We start from the raw sequence: 18,931 nt of genomic DNA on the forward strand, positions 1-18,931 counted from the left end.
TCTGGATGTTCTCTCACCACAACAACCAATGTCTTTTCACATTACAAAGCTATTTCTCTCATTTCTGTCCACAGTCCAAGGAGTGCTGCAAACTATGTCATGAATGAAATATTAGCCCGCCGCTGTATTACTTATGAGACCTAACGCAACATTGCTGTGAGCTATTTCCAGATTTCATTTAAATTCATCAGTGTGATGAATATTCTGATAACACAGACACAGGCGATAGGGTGACAGTCCACAAGAAAATATTAGCTAAAGATGAACTTCAGAGATTACTTATCAGTAAAGACCACCTTTCAACTAACCAATGATGTCGACATCAATCATTACAGTAAAAGCCTTCTTGCAAGGCTCCTCCAAGTAATTCTTAGGCAGTGAAAACAGCCGCCAAGCCCACAATGAGACATAATTCAAGTGACACCAATGTGCTTCACTGTTGAATTTCAGATGTAACATTGCATTGTCTTATTGTTTATTTAAACTTCAAAGGCTGAACATTGCTCACGGGCAATTTTAAACTAATTTATCCATCTGCTAAATGACAGAGACAAGAGGAAAGGGCTATTTCAGTCATTTATTCAAATTCATGTATTAATTTTAAAGTTTGAAAGGGAACTATTACTATCACTAGTGCTATTAAGACCAATGAAAAACATTTACTACATAGCCTCCACTATGACCTAACCTTTCCCTGTATCACACAGTAGTGGGCTGAATCTAATTATCCTTTTTCTTGAAGTTTCCAGCGTATTAGAGTTAATGTTCCAGGCACACAGATTTACCGTTTGTGTCAATTAGTCAGTAGCGGAAAATCAATTCAAAAATACAGCCACATATATTCAGACACACAGAGGGTCTGGGGATGACAGCAACTGTCCTTTATTCTTTCACCACATGGACAGATAGACTCCCCGGCAGGTTCTCTTTGCTGTATATGAAGTCCCATCTGAACACTCCATAAATATACCAAAAAGAAACAATCTCTCACATCAGCTTCTCTGGATTTAGCCTCAGCTTAGTTCCGGGAGGATGCCAGCTCCAGATCAAGAGAGAGCCCGCTCGTCACCTGCTGAACTGTGAACAAACACCTGAGCTCATGCTCCCGCAAGTCTTAACTCACTTCCTGCCACTAGCTTTGATCAGCGAAAGCCCATTTCCCTATCTGTCTTTTTCTGCTATTGTAATTTTCTCATTCCCTCTGCCGCTTTCTGTCTCTGTCTCTGTTTCTTTATGATGTTTGTTTTTATCTTAAGATTTACACTGTCCTGCATGCACTTCTCAGGTACACTCTTCTGAGTGAAGCCAAATTCCTAAAGTTGTCAATGTCAGAGCTTACTAGCAATAAAAGCACGCCTCACAAATGTACAAAACAACTTAGCTCCCACTGTTTCTCTAAAGACAATCAGATCTCCACTTCAAATTCTTCACAGCAAAACAGAGCAAGGAGAAAGTACAAATGTAGAAAAATCAATTTGTGCACATTAGAGGGCAAACAATGAGGTTTTCTGGTTTCAGTGTAATAGCCCCTCAGTGCAAAGTGAATAAATCACAAAAAAGGTCTTACCTGGGCTCTTGGTGAAGCTGCTGCTGTTTGTAACAGATCCTATCTCTGCTTATGGGACAGAGTCAGACAGAAAAAGGGAGAGGAGGAGAAGAAAGGAAAGAGAGAGAGGAGGGCGAGGAGAGGGACCGCAGACAAGGGCAGAGAAAGAGAGTGTGAGAGAAATCAGAGGGAAGGCAAGAAAGTGTCTGTGGACGATAAGTGAGAAACACAGACAGAGAGGAGAGAGGGGAGAGGGGAGAGCAGTGGCAGTGGTGCTCTCACACAGTGCTGCGTTACACTGAAGGGGATATGCTGGCGCTGGGAGGTGGTACTTCTCAGTCAAATGACATCTGCCGCTCTCTTGAAAACCATTGGCTAAGAGAGATGAATTCCTAATAAGCCATCCCTGCTGTCTCCAAGTGAACACACCCCCCCTTCTTTTCCACTGCACATGCATGTACACACACCCATACACACTTGCACATATATTCTTTTTGTGCATATTCTTGTGCAGCCTATAAAGACTGTCTTTGTCACCCCTGCCTCTTCTTTCTCCTTTTTCCTACTCTCTACCCCAGCACTTTCACGTCTCTTTATTCTCTCAGGTCCTCTCCTATATGTGCATTGTCATGTTTCACGATTGTTGCTGGAAGTGTTTTATCTTACAATTCAAAATTGCTTCAGCTTTCAATTGTGCATTCTTTTAAAGGATATTTCAAGCCTTTTCCAATAGCTTTCAAAACTGAAAAACAATGGTTAGCTTTTCATGTTCTAGACCTAACCCATGAAGTATGTCATTTTTCAGCTATTATGAACAAAACCCACTCTTTGTATACTATATAATGACCATGATCACTGAGGAACCATTTTGGAGTGAAGGCACTCATTGCTTTCAATTCCCTTCAACAGATGCTTAAGTGGCAGAGATGTGTTAGTGTTTCCGATGTTCCATTTTGTTTTGTTTTTTTTGTGTTTATTTGGGGTTTCTTTGTTTGTGTCTTTTGTTTTGTTTTCAACAAGTTTGGGCCACATTGAACAGATTGTCAAGGTCAGGAATTGGTCAACAAACAATGCAACTATTAATTAATTTGTTTAATCTAACCACTAATTATACACTAAAGGTTATTCACTACTACTATTACTACTAGTTTACTATTTCTATTTTAAATCTGTGGGAGAAATTATTTGATGGAAACCTAGATATGAAAGCATGAATCAATTAAAGTTTTCAAGTGGTGTCACTGACTACGATGAGTAATTATACAGAAGCTTTTATCGCCTACTCACAAAGAAAACTGTTATTTGAAAATCTGGGAAAAAACATGTTTTAATGTCCTTTCATAAGAAAAACTCTTGGCTTTAGTTATGTGGTGTTTCAGTCATAACCTGAATAACTAGAGAGAAAACATTTCTTCTGCATCTTCCTTACTGTATCTCACTGTACTTAACATAAATACATTTTCTACATATACAAATTAATTTTTAATGTAAACTGTTTCCACTTTCTAACTTATTTCCAAGCGTATATGAGGTGAGTGACTTAAAGCTGCAGTAATATTTCTAATTATTTTTATCGTACAAAAAAAAAAAAAAAAACACTGAATAGATTTATGACCTGAACTTTACTGTTTTGGTTCACCACTCTCATCAGCTGCAGCAGGCCATCTGTCGTCAGTAAAAACACTGTACACCTCTTGCTTAGCACCAAACAACAGACATACAAAGTTAGTGACTAGCTGGCACACATAGTGGAACATTTATCAACTAATGAGTCAGAAATTTTTCTTTAGTTGTTGATGGAGACCAAAACAGAGCAAAAAGTAGAGTTAATACTGGACTTACATTTGCAAGGTGGCCAGAAACATGACCTCAAATAAATGTTAATGTGGCTATGTGTTTGGTGGATGTGTAAATAAGCAACTGTTTGCTGACATGTTAACCATATCAACTTTATAAGGTGATAATATGTCAGTGTTGTGTTGACAGTCTGTTGGACTGCCCCCAATTGTCCAAAACATCAATGAATGCAGGTTTATGTGAGGTAGGTGTGTTACAGTTCAGGGTCAAATATGAATTTGTATCTGTTCTCTTGTATTTCCCAGTTTTTCTGTGGTCTCTCACCTCCAAAAAAATCTGTGTCTGTCTTTGTATAAACAAGTGATGGGCAAAATAACAATAGTGATTAAAACACATTCACAAATGCAGTTGCGAGGAGAAGCCATGTTATATGGGGTGTAATTTAACAGTATAAGTCAACTAAATCAGCAAAGGACAGCCAAATTATTGATTTCCAAATTGCAGGTGCATCAGTAACAAAAACCACATATTTATTCATGGTCTTAAGTGGAAAAGACTCAGTCATCGGGGAATAAGCACCCACCTGACAAAAAGTAAAAGTACCTGGGCCAGCACTTAACAGCATACTTGCCACAAAGGTACAGCCTTAAAATTACCAAGCACTTGAAAAAGCTGGTCTAAAAAGCACTCCAAAGCAATGGAAAAAGTAATGTGGTGTGATGAGTAATCCCTCTCTGTACTTTCTACATCTGTATGGGTTTCATTGTTATAAAGTCAAAGGATCCCTGCAATCCACAATTTCCACTGTCAATTGTTAAACATTGTGGAGGATCTTTAATGTTGTGGTCAGCCATTATTGGGCAGCCAATGCAATTACATAATCTTAATGTCATATAATAGCCAAGCAATATGAGACCACCATATGGTGCTAACACTATTATCTCAAGGTGTTCACATATTCATTGATGATGATGCCCCATTACGCACTGCTAAACAAAGACTGGTTTCATAAACACCAAGACATAGTCAAACTCACTAGTCACTACATCTAATCAACACTGGACATTTTCCAGTCCACAGAATGCAGAGTAGATTTCTACTCTACTGCAATTACAGAGCTGGAGTGAAAATTGGGGGCTGAAATGCTATTAAAGCACCAGCAGTAGCAGCAGGTTTGTGCAGCAATATTAGCAGACTTTGCAAATGAATAGTGAAGCTGGAGCAAAGCAGGGAAAAATAATCAGGAGACTGAGCATTAACAGCTTAAATATTGGATGTATGTTGCAGAAAGTAAGTCATGTTATGTGTGAGTGCAACAACTCAATTTTCCTGCATGAAATTGATGTCAAGTCTTACAGTGTAGTATTTAGCAACTTTGCCTACAGATTTTGACACACAACAAAACCCACAACCAAACTAACGACAAAAGCCAAGCACTGAAAATAAACCAATCACACCAATAACATTAAGAACTCAGTTGTAAAATTTGTTACTAGGTGTAACTATAACTAATATAACTGTTTTTCACTGAAATACTTGGGGGTAAATGTTTGACATGATTTGTAAATTTGTAGTTTGTTGTCTTTTTGTAGTTTGAAAAATGTTTGTCTAAACATGAACCTCACATTTACACAAGGTCTATGACAACACTGCTTGTGATAAGCCTTTCGCATTTTCATTAATTTTCTTGTTCACAGTCATGGGACTGTGTTCACATCAGAGGATAGCAATCATAAAACAACTGTCAACTTGTTTTCAGCTGTTCACTACTATAACTCATATGGTTTTTATGATATCCCCTCCCTGTGCCATCCCTAGTGTTAATATATGGTTAATGTTTTCTTAATAAAACTACTTAAAAGGTTAAAGTAAGGGAAAAAACGTTGTCATGGTTAATGTTACAGAAAGATTGATTTATGGTTTAAAGAAAGCAACCCTGATTGTTGGAACCTAAACTCTGCCCTCCGGTTTTGAGGTCATTGTTAAGGTAATTTTTCATGTTTCAACACTTGACCACTGCAATTGCTTTCAGTGATGGTGAAGTATGGGATTGTATTTGACCAAATATATCAAGATACATCCACATATCTTATCAATGATCCTGGAAGCTCCTACATGCCCTGGCTCCAGCCACACAGGTGTTTTCAATTAAGTTGTGTCATTAGACCTTTTCTCGAAGCTACAGGCAGGTTCACACTGGGATTTATTGACATTCGGCATTTTCAAAACAAGTAAATATATATATAACAATGCCTGATGATATCTCCGTTAGATCACAACGTTGTTCTGTTTGATCATCTTACTTTTACCTGATTAGAGGTCTTCTCACTTAAAACATTTGTGTGGGTGTGTAGTCCTTCAAAAACTGGCAGTGTTTCTATTCATTTCAAGCATGCAATCATCACCCAGTACTCAAGAAGCCATCCCAAAACCATACCATCTCAAATAATCTTAGACCAATCTTACAATGTAACTCCCTTTATTGGCCAAGAGTTTGGAAAAATAGTTGCAGACAAGCTTGTTGCTCAAATGAATTGGAATGGTCTCTTTTTGAATTTAGAGCCACGCATGACAGTGAGACAACTCTAGAGTGATAAATGATTTGTTTTTAGCTGTTAACACAGGGAAATCTTCAATAATAGTTCTTTGAGACTCTACTGCATTTCATTCTCCTTGGATGCCTTAAACATTTAATTGCTTTTCATTTACAGCCTGCATGACAGGTCTTTTGAGTCACAGTACTAGTGCTAGTACTAGTTTTGGTGCCAGTCTCATTTACCATCTATCTAACATGCCATCCGTCTGTTTTCATTGTTATGTATGTGGATGACAAATCCTTTTCAAATGAACTCAAATAACAATAAACATTTTTATCGTTAAATCAAAATCGTGATCTAAAAGTGTGCAGTTTGCCAATTGCAAGATACTCCCTGCCTGGCAAAGGCCCATTTCTTTCAGTCTCCACACACCAGGACTAGGCTCTCTGTTTTCAGTCTCAAGGCCCAAGACAAGATAACCACAATGACATCACTATTACATCATCAGAGGTTGTTTTCTCATATTATACAACTTTTGTTACCAGCTGAGTATTCATTCCCATGACTAGTAAAATGATCTTGATGTATAAAATGAGTGGAGAATATGCCATGTTTTATTTGCCATTTGCCGTACAGTCCTGGTTGAAATTTTTGGTGATCCTTAATTTTAAGTACAGAATTTAGAATATCTTAAGAAATAAATGCAAATTCACCAATTTTGTATACTCAAAATATTTAATTAAATGTCCAAAGTTACTGAACAACAACAAAAAAATGTTTGCATAAAGTGATATAAAAATACATACAATGTACACTTGACACAATTATTGGCAACCTTTTGATGAATTTGAATTATTTTCTCAAACAAAATAAAAAACAAATAAGACTCACCTCTGCTTGATTTTCAGGGTTCATATGACGTGAATTAACCAATGAATGATGGTTTTACTGCATAAAATGGGGCTGATGTTTCCAGTTTCTTTTTCACAATGGCAAAGACAAGAAAGCTGTCTGAGACCATCAGAAATGCTATTACCAAAAAACATAACAATTCCAAAGGCTACAAGGCAATCGACAAGGATCCTGAAATCCCTGTTTCAACAGTTTCTAATGTAATCAAGAAGTTTCACAGTCAATAAACTGTTAAGACGCTTCCAGGATGTAGTGCTAAGAAGAAACTCGATGAGAGAAGTCTGCGAAGGTTGATGCAGATTGTGGAAAAGCACCACACAAGACATCTAAAGAGCTTCAGGCTGACCTGGAGCAATCTGGAGTGGTGGTTTCAGCTCGCACCATACTCCGCACACTAAACCAAGTGGGGCTACATGGGCCAAGGCCTAGAAGGACACCGCTATTGAAAGAAAGACACAAAAAGGTAAGATTCATGTTTGCAAAAACTTTCATAGATAAGCCACAGTCTTACTGGGATAATCTTCTATGGACAGATGAAACCAAAGTAGAGCTCTTTGGGAATGCAGAGCCCCATTTTTTTTTATAGGGGATGAAATAAAGCCCATAAGGAAAAGAACACCCCCCCTACCGTAAAACATGGTGGAGGTTGTATCATACTGTAGGACTGCTTTTCTGCCTCTGGTACCGGAGGCTTTGAATGTATCAAAGAAATGATGAAATCAGAAGATTACCACGGCATTTTAGAGGAAAATGTGTTACCAGTGCCAGAAAACTAGATCTGAGGCGAAACTCTTGCGTCTTTCAGGCGGACCCAAAGATCACATCCAGCAGCACAAAAGAATTGTTGAAAAGGAAAAGATGGACTGTTTTCAACTGGCCAGCAATGAATCCTGACCTACATCCCATTGAAAACCTCTGGAGGGAGCTGAAATCTGCCATTGCAAAAAGAACTCCTGCAAACTTAAAATAGCTTGAACACAAAGCAATGGAAGAGTGGCAGAAAATACCAGCAAGCAGGTGCAAGAGGCTTCTAGATGGCTACAAGGAACGTTTAGAGGCTGTCATGGTTGACAAAGGTTCTGCAACCAAATATTAATGAAGGGTGTCAATAATTGTGTTTTGGGTACATTTTGTCTTTCTATTATTTTACTATAATGCAAGTTTTGGGTTTTTTTTGTTTAGTAACCTTTGACATTTTGCACATTGGTGCCAATCATTTCAACAAGGACTGTACAAATGACATATACATCATTACCCTGTGTGTTGCATTTATCATTAGTGTATTTTCATTCTCTTTCACTGTTCCATCTTTCTTCATTCATTCATTCACTCATTCATTCTTCTTTCATTATCCTTATAAATGACCGAATGGGTTTAGGCATCACCACTATCCTCTTTCTGTATCAATTATACTGCAATATTTTACTATTGGGACACAAGCTTATCTGTTGGCAGTTTCATGTCCTCCATTATTGTACTTTTGATGGACTCCCTTTGTTTGACCCATACTTTTCTCTCTGACCCATTGTGGGATAATTGGCTGTGCTAGTGATAACCCTCTTGAGTTCCTGTCATTCTGCCCTGACATCCCTCTACCACCCTATACTTTTATCCTGAGAGTAATATAACCTAGAATAATTGGAATTTTTCTCTTTCTTCAGTATCCATCAACTTGCTTTCCTTGCTCTTCATAAACCAAAAACTTTCTTTTGACAACAGCCACAAAACAGCTGACCCATCTCGCAGTTATTTTTGTACCGCACAATATCTAAAAGCATGATTAAAAGCAGGATAATGCTAATTAATCTGACACCAAATGAGCCTTTCCTTTCATCAGGTGTAGAAGGCCAAAAGATTTATTTTATCATTTACTAAAAGAGCAAATTTGCTAATTTATGAAGTGGAGATAATATTCAGACAAAGCTTTTATCCTCAAGCAGTGAATAAAGAATCAGAGCTGCCTTCCAGTGCTGTCATCTCTCATTATGTCATTTTGAGATTCACATGCGACTAGGCTGTACTCTGTAGTACAAGTACAAGGCATTGCTTTCTTGAGGTTTCCCCCTCACAAAAGGGCACACAGAGAGAACTCCCATAGTACTCTTCCTAGCTACACAGACTGGAAAACACTCTCTGAATAATCAGTCACAAACTGAAAAGCCACAGACCAAATCGAAATCTGCGGATGGCATTAATCCTGACAGTAAATTCAAATCACCCTACACCGCTGGGGCTGATAGCTGACTCTCTGCATCTCAGCCTCTGGATACTCTTTTCCATCTGTGGAATCACATGGAGTACTATGGCTGGCTGCCTGCAGTTTGCTATCTGATTATGCGTTTTATTTAAAGCTTTTCTTTCGAATTACCAATCAGGCTTTCCATCAGGTTGCCTGTCTGTTCGCCTTTGAAGCATTTAACCTCACATGTCAGTGTCAGCCAGAGGAAAGCTCCTGAAGCCATATCATAAAATGGTTCTGGTTTAATTCACTTATCACTTATCATTATAAGTATTATTGGAACTCATTGCTATCAGCTTCTTCATGCCATGGAATATAAAATAGTGTTTTTGTTGCTTAAACCTAACCACAGATGGGACTCTCTATGTGGTCTCTATTGTAACATTTGGGCGCTTTGTATGACTGCCATCCCGCCCAGCTACTTCATGGTGACTCCGCTGCTGTTAATAAGTGTAGCACTTCATTCATTTTAAAAATATGTTTTCCATGTTAACCTAGTGAAAGCATGGATCAGATCCAAAACATCAAGTGGGGTCTTGTTTTGTTTTTTTTGTCAAACTGCTGTATCTCTGCTCCACATGATGCTGTACATGTTTAACTAAAAAAAATCTTGTCAAAAGGTGTACTTACGTGTTTGATTTTTAGATTGTTAATGTGTTTGTTTCATAAAGTTACTAAACATTTGTAGCAAACTTTAGGTGTAAAGGAAATGCTGACATGAGTAATGAGGTGAGTTGGTAGTCTTTATTGTTCCTTTGAAGTGCATTTAATGGGATGTGGCCAGTTATTGAGGGCCTGCAACACATGTGCCGTCATTGTGCTGTGATTTGGCCATGATTGAGCGAGACCACCAACGTGCTTCAAAAACAAGTGGTGGTTGAAGATTTTGGGCTTGGTGATGTTAAGGAAGAACTGACAGTAAATAAACCGTGACGTTGGATGATGCGCTGCATTTTGTCCTTGAACCAGACAGCTATGGTGAAGAAGATGATTCATTCTTTTTTTATGGCTGTGTAAAATTGAACCAATGCTTGACCGGAGAGGTCAAACTTCTTCAGTGGCCATGCAAAGAACATAGTCTGAAAGGTGCTTTTGGTTTGGTGATGTCCACCACTCCAAGAACCTGAAAACTGATTGTTCCCGAAACTTGAAATGAAGAGGTCCTCTCATGGTTGAACTTTACTGTAAGGGCAGTGGTGGTCATGTACAAAGAACTGAATCAAGGGAAAGGAGTTTAATTACTACCTAATGAGTACTGGATGGTTACCTTTCTCTGGGAAGGTAAGTTTCCATCCAAAATTTGGCACAAATTTTACAGTAGCTACCAAAAAAATGCAAAAGAATATACAAATTAGTGTGTGTTTCCATCATTAAATGACTTTTCTGAGTAGAAGGCAGCAAGGTTACTTAGTATTTTTACAGGTAAACTATTACTTTTTATTGTTGCTTCCTTATTGCATTTGTGTTATTTGCATTAATTAACTTACATTAACATTAATGATCGGCTTTGCAGTGGAGCAAAAGCATATGATGGCAAGTATCAAAGTTTCTATTATCTTTCCGGATGTTCTTTTTGTCAGTACAGATTCACAGCCAAGCATGAAAACCTTTATGCCATACTTAGCTCTCTTCCATTTTCACAACTGTCATGCACAAATTCGAAATGAATCTATTATTCATGCAACATTATACTTTCTATGCCTGCCATGGACACTTTTAAAATCTTTATAATTTTACACGAAATAGCAGATTTATACATTTACCCTCAGTTAGAGCACTTAATTACAGTGATAGCGCTGCAATAGTAAAAGTGAGCATAGTAATGCCTGTCCTTATACATATTGCATAATAAACATGTACTAAACACTGACAATGAAAAATTATATTTTAAAAAAAAAGAGAGAGTGAAAAAGAAATGCTTGAGCAGATTTGAGTGTTTTCTTATACCTCTGTATTGTTCAGTCAAGAGCTGAAATTATTCCAAATCACTCATTGGTTTCGAGAATAGTACAATAAGTCCTTTGCTTTTTCATTAGTTGCCTTAGCAATTTTCACACAATTTGAAAGTCTGATTGATAAGAGTCTGATTCTTTTTTTTTTTTTTTATGATAATTTGAAAGTGCACTTTTTCTAATTGCAATATCTGCTTTATCTGTTTTAATGACAATGTGCGTTATTAAAAATATTTTTTGGAAGTATAGTCAACAACCTGCAACTTTCTAGCTCCATTTTTTTTAAATTTGTTACACAACTATTTTTAATGTCACAAAAACTGCAGAGAGTGCCTAAAAATTTACAGTTATCCCCCATTTTTAAACGATGTCATGTCTCCCTCCCTCTCTATAACAGCTTGGCTTTTCACTCCACCATCCAGTGTGGCTGTTCGCAGCAACTATAAACTCTTTTGATTTCCAACATAGGGACAGCACATCTTTAGAACCAGTTCTGTGAGACCATAAACAAAGCCTTAATTCTGTTAGATGGTTCGGGTGGGTGGTGACGGTGAGGTTGTTTTCACGGCATAACTACACAGATGTTTTCACATATTTGGACAAAGATGCTTTATATACTCCTGTTATAGAATTATTTTGTCACTTGATGAACGTTGTATTTTATCTGAGCCTGTGTGGTAGGTTCTTTTACATATTTATGTATTTTGTATTTTATGCATTTTATTCTACTTAATGTGTCTTGTGTTTAAGTCTGTGCGTTCTGCGGTTCACCTGGCTACAAGAAATGGGGAAAGTAATGTGAAAGTTGAAGTTGAAGCTGAATGTGCTGTTAATGTCAGCTTACAGACTGTACACCTTACTCACAGTGAGCTAACTTAGACAAGGTAGTTCTACCTAACAGGCAGCTAGTAACTATCTGGGTGGGTCACTGGCTAGTAACTGTAATGGCTGATAACATTATACACAGTTTATGATAGTTAGATTTGAAGTAGCTTAATATCAAATATCTGACCAACCAGGGGCCTCACAAAACATCAGCATGATTCTTTTTTTTTTTTTTTTTTTTTGTGTGTGTGTCATGAGGCCCCTGGTTGCCGACAGCATCCGGCTTGTCATCATCACACAAAATGCTCTGCTGCACCAATTCTTGAGTGAAGGTACTAACCATGCATATAACTTTACTCATGGTGCAAAATGCATTCTTTCAAAACAGCAAACTACAAACTACTAGAAACAAGGATGAGACAGAACAGTAACACTAATGACCAGGGGTGGAACTAACGAATTACATTCACTCTTGTTACTGTAAAAAAGTTGTTTTGTGTGTACTTGTACTTCTTGGGGTATTTTCAAAAATCAGTAATTTCACTCTTACTTAAGAGTTTTTTTAACTCAAGTATTTGCCTTTGCTACATTTAAAATCGAAATCCTTACAGAGTAAAAACAAAAGTCACACAATGAAGTTATGATTAACCGCGTAAGATCAAACGAGCCAAATCAGAGGCCGCAGCAGAGAAGAAGCTGCTGAATTAATGCACCACCCAGTGACCCGGGGCAAGTGCCCTACAAAAAAACCCACCTGCCATGTTGCGTGACCAACAGGTGCATGCTGAGTCTTGCTAAATGCTAAAATACCGATGGTGGATCCTTCAGCTGTGACTTCTACATTCACTAATACCGTCACTGAGGTTTGCAGCACCTTTCTGGTCTTTTTGATAAACCCTGTCGTGACTGCAGAACTCATTCAGCTCAGTGTTTGAAAATCTGGAGGAGCGTAGGGAGACCAGAGAGGCTGAGCAAACTGATTATATATTGCTGTGAGAATGAACTAGCAGAGAAGTCAGATTCAGAGCAGATGGTTGAGGACTTTGCGGTGCACAAGACTCACAGAGAAACGTTTAGACAGATGTGTGCGACAAATGAATAGCATCAACAACGACTGCATTGTCTAACAACAAAGTGTTTTGTCTGTGTTTGCCAGCTGCAGCTGCTGTTGAGTTTATGCTGTTTATACATCTCAGCATTTTCTCCGCTTTGTACTTTTATCTGATTACATTTTTAGACAAGTAATTTCATGCTGGGTGGGGCTTGCTCCAAACGTCCATAGCAGTAATGTTAAGGCACCCCGTAATCCTGGCTACATGCCAATTAGCATATTAATAAGGTTTGTGTTACACAAACTGTATCCAATTTTTTTTTTTTCTCTCATAAGGACAAAACTTTGTTTATCAATGAAACCTACTGAAAGTCTGTTTTGCCAAGAAAAGTACTCCCCCCTTGTAGAACTGTGGTGCAAAAGTTTTCAAAGTTAAAGACGAATGTGAAGAGACAAGCAGTATATGGAAGATTAAAATTACCTGATGAAAATAAGCCACAGCAAGGTAGCTAACTGGGAAGGCCGCCAGTCAGCTATCAGACTTCTTTCAATCACTGGTCTATAGTGATATATACTGATAGAGTGTCTATATTCACTACTCATGTAACACACACATACCCGAGACCAGTAGCCCTTTTTCTTGAAAGACACATTGAAATGTCACAGTAGAAAAAGCAGGTGTAAATGATAAAACTGAATTTAGCTGCTTCATTTTCTGAGTCCTGGCAAAAACCTTTTTCACGCCAGACATTTTGATTTGTCATAGCAGGAAAAGCACAAGTGAGACAAATTTCAATTAATGATGGCTCGGTTCCATCAAGTGTAAACCATGGCAGTCAGTCACTATGCACAATACCTGGACCGTGGAACTCACCAAAACTTTGTTTTTAAACCGCAGCAGCTAAGTGAACTTCAGCCATCATTTAGTAAAATAGTAATAAAGTTGGCATTTAGTTTGACAACTGAGCATTCTGATTCAGTATTTAATCTTAACAGATGAATAAATTGAATAAATTCCTTTCTGACTGCATTAGTATGTGATTTTAACAAGCTTTTAATTTTTTCCCATTCTTTAACATGCATTGCATTTTTTATTCCATGTCTAACTTTAAAGAATTAGCACATTTTTTTGTTATTTTTAATTTTATCATGAAGTTTTTCAATGCAAATTTAATTAGTTGTTTTTAATTTATTTTAAAGTCCCCAGCCCCAGCAGGAGTAGCTATCAAGGAGAATGTGGAAGCCGAAGATGTTGCTGAAGAGGTTTGAGCTTTCTTCATCAAAACATCTACATAAATAGTTCATTTCTTTTCTCTCTCTCTCTAAAGGGTGTAATGAAAACAGTGCGGGCAAGAGACAGTGAGTAATTGCAGGCCTGGCAGTGTTATCCATTATAGCTGAAAGTACTGGGAGGAGGGTAAGCTCACCCAGAAATGCTGTTCGTATTTACATTTAGACAAGCCTCTTTCTGATGCCAAACCCCCGCTCCCTTGTGGCAGGGTTAACAGTCTTTTAATCTGCTGTTGACAGGCAAAGTCATGTGACTGATAAGCTAAGGTTCAGGACAGTCTACATGGTGGCAATGGTGTTGGTGAAAGTAACAAAGAAACAAGGAGATAACATCTGGATAATGCAGGTTTTTCTCACTAACTAGAAGTCACAGGTTCTCTGTTATTTTCCCAAACATAATCAAAGGTGACTGCAAAGTCATACAGCTAGGCTGATGAATGCAATCCACCATTACATTTTTCCAGGTACAATTTATTAGGTCATTCGTAATCATTGCAGTTGCAGTCACATCAAAATTAAATCCAGATAGATCATTGCATTCTTTCAGCAGCATGGTTGTGGAATTCGACTCAAAATAGTCATTGTAGCAAAAAGTATTTCAGATTCTCAGAAAGATTTCGGGGAAAAAAATATTCATTGGTTCTGCCTCTTACAAACCATTACAATAAGGGAATTAGGCTATTCTACTATATAATGTATATTTACACAGCTAGCATGTGCTGTTTAAAGGAAGGAGGCTAACAACTGCTTTTAAAAAAAATATTAATTAAATTTAGGAGTAATAGTCACAAATTCAAGGATCCATGCAAGGTATATTGTGGGAATCCTTGTGCGTGCATGCATGATATTCTTTTTCATGAAAGCCATTTGCTATGAGTTCACAACGTCATGTCTAAGGCTTAAGAACACTGATATGTAGGAAAGCTACGTGAGAGGAGAGCTCTAATGGATACTTTAAACTTCCACTTACACCCTATATAATGGTACACTTAGAAGGATTTCCACATTTAGCATACATAACATTTGTGCATCCTTGGTGATGATCCTTGCGGTCACTGAGCAGTACACAGAGCTCATTTGTTTTACAAGATCCAGATCAAGATCTTACTGAACAATACAGTGTCCTTGCAACACCATTCCTCTGCAGTTAGACACTGGAGAACAGCTGGGTGCTTTATTTAAATTCAGTGTCGGTGAGCTGTAATTCGTAAAACACAGACATCCATTTTCTGAGTGAGCACAATTACAAATGTGTTTACAGGGAAAGTACTGTAGCCATTCCAATTAATCCAATGTACCAGAAAATAACTTCTATTAAATAACTACTCTGTCTTACTTTCATGGGTGCCTCTGAAGCACAAATTCCTCCTTTTTGTTATGTGGAGGATTGGTATCCTTTGGGAGACAGTGAAGTATGAGATATGAGTCCCTCAGAGGTCATCGGTGAGATGATTAAAGTTCTCCATCTCAAGGAATTGTGTTTAAAAACAAAAACATACTGACGACTCCATGTGGTCTTAGTATCTTTGGAGCATAATTGAGTATTTAATTTATATAAAACCCATTACACTGTAGCTACATATCCATGTAAATATACAGAAGTGCATTTCATTCACAAAATGAAAAAACCTTATTGACTTACTAATTACAAGAAAAGATCTCATAAAAAAGATATTTTACTAACAGAATCCAGATAATTATGAGATCTTTTTATGAGAAAGGATTGGCTAAATCCAGTGTCATTCTAATGTAAAAATTGTAGCTTGTTTGTTTAAATTCCTTTAAACCAACCTTGCCCAACTTACTTTCTCAGGTAGTAGATAACCATGAACTGAGAATTCTCTTCTTTTATGCTTTAAAATTAAAAAAGCTACATAAGTACCGTTTGAAAGTCCATTTTACACAAACAACTACAGACAAAGCTGGCATACAAAAAAAAATACAATAAAGCACCAATCATTAACTACTTAGACCGACACAGCATCATTGAAGTGTTTTTTTTTTCCCCCCAGTGGGTCCATTTAATATCAGGATGAATTTCTGTGTCTTTTAAACTGTGCATGTTTAAAAAACAACAACAACAACAACAACAACAAACCGTGTGTGTTTATGTGTAAAAAGATTTTTTTTTGAAAATTAAAGACTCGTCTTTATTCTGCAGTCACAATGAACATGCTGCTGGATAACTTTTATGATTGTGCAGTGTTGCCGCAAAGTTTTTTTGGGGGCAACTAAAACAAAAACAAACAAAATGAAGTTAAAAGAAACCACTTACAATGGATTCAAATAAATTTTTGCATGAAAATTCTTTACAATAACCCCATGATTCAGATTTTGAGTGAAACATCAGAACAATGCCTGCAAATTCAAGATGATGTCTACTGTGTGATGTTCTTAACAGTAAGATTAGAAAGAGCGCCATCAGATTGCACATAGCTTTCTTTCCTGGTATGATGTTGGAATGATTGGTGAGAGCAGAACATCACACAAATTTGATTGAAATTATTCAGCTAATCTAATTTTCATTTGGTGTGGGTGGCTGCCTGCAGTACCTGCAGTTTCAAGTTTGCATGAACAGTTAAAGCACAGACAAAGAATGGCAGAGGAGAACACATACAGTCTCCTTGAAAGTCAAGACTAAGTTACAGATTTTGTGAGATTCTGAGGATGATGGGAGTTGTTCAAACCAAAATATGAGATTTTCTCTGCCAATCCCTCTACACACCCACAAAGACTCTCCACTTGTGTACGGATTATCATGCTCTGCACAATGCTTTTTCTGAAAAATTATTGTATTATCAATGTCCTGAAAGAACTTTGGTCATATCAGCAGATCCAGCTGCCCCTCATCTCCCCTGACAGTTTCTAGGTGACTGTTTGTCCCATTATTTCAACTCTGATACCTCCTCCCATGTCAGGTTGGTCAGCAGCAAAGTTCATACTGCAATCAATCTCATCTTAGTCATGACGCTGCACTGAGCTAGCTGGGACTAGTTTGTAAATGTGTGCGAAGAGCGATATGGACAAGTGAAGGGGAAATAATCTGAGGTCACAACGTGTGATAACATGACTGGGAGAGAGCATATAACACGCATCCTGTAAAACATACACTGGGGAGTTGTCAAAATGAACAAGGCAGAACACAGACTCAGAATATGAATGTAAGAATTTTCTATTGCAAATAATTGAAAGAGGAGATAGGTGTGGTAAAGATGGTGACTGGTGAGAGCTGAGGGCTAAGGGAGGCCGGCGTCTGATGAGGCAGAGCAGAGTGTAATGAAGGCAGTGGCGAGAGCATGGCAGTGTAGTTGGCTGGCAGGCTAGAAGATGAGCCAAGCAGTAGGGTTGGATGTGGAGATCCTGGAGCACATGGGAACATTAATCCAAACATTCAAAAACAGCACAAGGAACAAAAGCTCAGAACACACTATTCTGAAGGGATGAATGACATGTTTACCGTACAGGCTGACACAATGATCTGGCCATGTTTGGAAAAGAAGCCAGGGTTGAAATACTACAGAGGCTGATGAGTTGATGGAAACCGGGGGTGCAGGCAGATTGACAATCAGGGAGGCAGGAGAGTGAGGGGAGCACCACTCATGACACACATAATGTACACACACAAAGACAGATGGTCAGGGTACCATAGGAGACAGAAGGTATTGGGAAAAACAAGGAGCACAGCCAGGACATTGACAACAAAACTTTTAACATTCTTGTAGCCAGGATGGTAGGTGAGTGAAACTGAAATAGCCAAAAAACAAGGCCCAGTGGGCTTGGTGGGAGTTTAGCTGTTTGGATATAGGCAAGATATTATCAGTCCACACAATGAATGGATGTTCTGCTTCCTCAGGCCAATTTCTCCATTCCTCTAAAATTAGTTTAACAGCCAACAGCTCTCAATTCCTAACATCATAATTGTGCTCAGCAAGGGACAACCAACAGGAGTAAAAGGCATATGGTTGGAGCTTTTGATTGGAAGAGGAGCGCTACCCCTACCCTGGTGTCTGACACATGGACCCCCAAAATGAATTGGCTATAGGGGTCAGACTGGACTAGGACGGGAGCATTTCGTAAGTTCAGAGAAAGCAAGTTCTTTGCAGTGATGTTTAGCCCTCAATAGTCAATCCAAAGACAATGGGAGTGATCTTTTTTGAGACCAAGAAAAAGCCAGCACCATCTGGGAAAGATGGTCAGATAATTTGGCAAAGAGAGAGCGACTGATCTTACTATGGCTTCTCTTTCCAGACAGGACATGTTGTACAGATGACTGGTGGGCAGGGAGAACCAGGAAGTAGATCAATGGCACAATTAGAAGGAAAGTGTTGGGGCAGGGATAGTGATACTTTCTAACTGAAAGCCTCTCCTAAGTCATGATATTTAGGCAGAATGATAGACAAATTGGGAGGTTCGGGGTTTAAAAAGGGGACTGTGACCTCTGATGGTGGAAGGGCTGATTGCAAGCAGGAGGCATGAGAGAAGCTGCTGCACTTGGTTATCCTTCAAGCGTTCCAGTCAATAGGGGGATTATGCTGATTCAACCAAGGGTGACCAAGATCTAAAAAGGGACATGAGAAGTAATTAGATTGAACTGATCTGCTCATGGTTATTGCCAGAGAGAATGAAAAAGAAGGGGAACAGTAAGGTGAATGACCTAGGCCCAGAGTCTGTCATCTAAAGCACTGGCTAAGTGGAGAGTTGAGTGGCCTTGAGAGGGATGCCTGCTTGAAAAGCATGATTCTTGTCTAGAAAATTTTCATCAGCTCAAGACTCTACAAAATC

The 18,931-nt window shown here is 38.3% G+C and overlaps 1 protein-coding gene across 1 annotated transcript in view; it reads right to left on the reverse strand.

Moving 5' to 3' along the window:
• The window catches only part of thsd7ba (thrombospondin, type I, domain containing 7Ba), a 167,720-nt gene extending 165,895 nt beyond the window's left edge, over positions 1 to 1,825 (reverse strand). The window contains exon 1 of the mRNA XM_040149288.1: positions 1,568 to 1,825. The gene's annotated coding sequence lies outside the window, so the exon portion shown is untranslated. The remainder of the gene's footprint in view (positions 1 to 1,567) is intronic.
• Between the last annotated feature and the right edge of the window lie 17,106 nt (positions 1,826 to 18,931).

This window comes from Xiphias gladius, chromosome 16 (assembly GCF_016859285.1).
Source record: "Xiphias gladius isolate SHS-SW01 ecotype Sanya breed wild chromosome 16, ASM1685928v1, whole genome shotgun sequence".
Classification (NCBI taxonomy): Eukaryota; Metazoa; Chordata; class Actinopteri; order Istiophoriformes; family Xiphiidae; genus Xiphias; species Xiphias gladius.